Consider the following 2,540-nt stretch of genomic DNA (forward strand, 5'->3'; position numbering starts at 1 on the left):
GCAAGGTGGATGACCAGATGCAATGCCTGAAGGTCTGCCCATTGGAAGGATTTTCCTTCACAGCTTTCTTTTGGAGACACCCTTGAGTGAGGCTATAGTGCAACAGCAGTCCATTTTCAGCTTGCACTTCATATCAGGATGACCTGTCTCTGAACCATCTGTTGGGCTTTTTCCTCCTCCGTGAGCTCATTATCAGGGCCCCCTCATGTGACCGTAGGTTCATGCTGAGGGAGAGGTGCAATGCAGCTTACTTGTGCCTTCCATCTCACTTATGCTTGATGCTGGTTTGCCACTTTCATCTTATGACAGTTTGCTGCTGCAGCCACCCCAAGGGAAGGGCTTGGCTGACAGCCATCAGCTGCCAATCTTCCAGCCGCTGGGGTATTAAATGCCCCAGCTCCTTCCCAAAGAAGGAACTTCAGTTCTCTGATGCTGAGAATTTTGTGTTCCTTGTTTTTTGGTTGCTTTTTATTTTGCTATTTTAAACAATACAACCTTGAAAGTTCTTTTTGTAAGTGGATAGTTTATAAAATTAGAAAGCTATAAACCAAAAATGGAGAAGTAATAAGATGATGAGAAATGAAACTAGGAGACTTGGGTTCTAGTCCTAGCTTTGCTATTATCTTTGAATTTTATATTTGACTAATCATTTCACATCTCAGAGCCTTAACTGCCTTATCTACATTATGAGACAGTTGAATGAGACCAATTTTTTCCAATCTAGAGTCTACTGAGAAAGTAATAAAAATTCAAGAGCTACTTCCAGTATTTTATAAAGTCTAATGAAAATAATTTATCTATCCTTGACAAGGTTGCAGAGGGATCAGGTTGTGGACACTGCATTGACAATTTAGGCAAGCAAGAGGGCAATCAAATAAATACTGTAGAATAAAAAAAAAATCCTAGAACATCATTGCATGATAGATATTTCCAAGGTCATCTGGTCCAACTCACAAACAGACGCACAAATCCCTCATTTTAATTGTAAACTTTTCTTTGAGGTTTTCCAATATCATAAGTGGGCCTTCTCCATTTCAGGGGCCTCTAACGATTACAACATCGAGAGGTACTTTCTCCTGTCAGTAGTTGCTCTCTTTCTTTTCTCATTTCATGTTCACACATCAGTTTATTCTAACTGAGCTTTGGGATCCACCATTCCACTGGGGCTGCCAAATCCAATGGTCTCTGATTTGTTCTTATCTTAATTCATTTCTCAGCAGCATTCAACACATTTGACCACTTCCTCCTCCTTGAAATGATTTCTTCTCTTGGCCTCCTGGTTAGTGTTTCTCTTGCTTTTCCTCCTAAATCACTGATTGATCCTTCTCAGTCTTGTATTCTGGCTTCTCCTCTTCTTCTACCCAGTCTCTAAATGTTAGAGTACCCATTTGCTCCATAACTTGGCTGGCCCTATTCTTTCAGGTAGTATCACTCATTTTCATGGCTTCAGGTAGTCTAAGCTTTCAAATCAATATCTTCCATTTGTCACCTCTTCTCTGAAACTTAGATTCAAATATCCAGCTTCATACGTCTCCGCTCTTCTTGAATGGCTAATAGGCATCTAAAGCTTAATTTGTCTATAAAAAGAACTTTTTATTTCTCCATCCAAATCCATTTCTTCCCCAAGATTGCAAATATCAGAAAATGGCACTTCTACTAATTTTCTCAGGCCAAAAACTTAGAAGAGCTCCGTAATTTAGCACTCTCTCTCTCTCTCTCTTTCTCTCTCCCCAATCTAACCACAAGTTCTCTCACCTCTAACTCCCAAAGTTTCCCCCAAAATGACTATCTTTATGTCCATTACTACTACTTCCCTCTAAGTCATTTCCATTTCTTGTCTGGAATATTGCCATAACATTCCAGTTGGTCTCCTTGCTTGCACTCTTGCTTTCTATAACCTAAACACCATGTAACAGCAAGAGCAATTTATTTAAAACATAATCAGATCATGTCAGATCATGTCACTCCTCTGTTTAAAACCCACCAAATGCCTGGCTTCTGATCTTAGTCAAAGTCTCAATTTTCTTACCTTGTCCTACCATGTCATAAATGACCTGGATTCTGCATCTCTGAACTTCCCATAAATATTATCTATCCTGACCAAGTTCAGCCAAGTTGGCCTCCCCTCTGCCCTTGGGATCTTTGTACTAGCTGTTCCCTTTCCTTGGAATGATTTTCTTTCTTGCTCCTCACGGTTCTGGATGCTTATTGTCATTTGTGTCTCATTTCAGATGTCAGCTCCTTAGGGAAGCCTCCCTGGACACCCAATACAAAGTAGACATCTAGTCTTTCCCTATCTTTCTGTCCTATTTGATTCTCTTCTAATACTTATCACTCTCTGGAATTTTTCTTGTTTATTTGTTGTGTCTCCTCACTAGGAGGTAAGCTCTATGAGTGCGCTGACATTGTCTACCTTGTTCCTGTTCTTTTCTGAGGGCTTGGAAAAGAGCTTGGGACATAGCAGATGTTTAAGAAAAAATTGCAAAAAGAACGAAGGAATCAGGAGCCTCTGGAACCCAGAGTTTCTAGCCTGACAAAAT

This window comes from Balaenoptera musculus, chromosome 6 (genome assembly GCF_009873245.2).
Source record: "Balaenoptera musculus isolate JJ_BM4_2016_0621 chromosome 6, mBalMus1.pri.v3, whole genome shotgun sequence".
In the NCBI taxonomy this organism is placed as follows: Eukaryota; Metazoa; Chordata; class Mammalia; order Artiodactyla; family Balaenopteridae; genus Balaenoptera; species Balaenoptera musculus.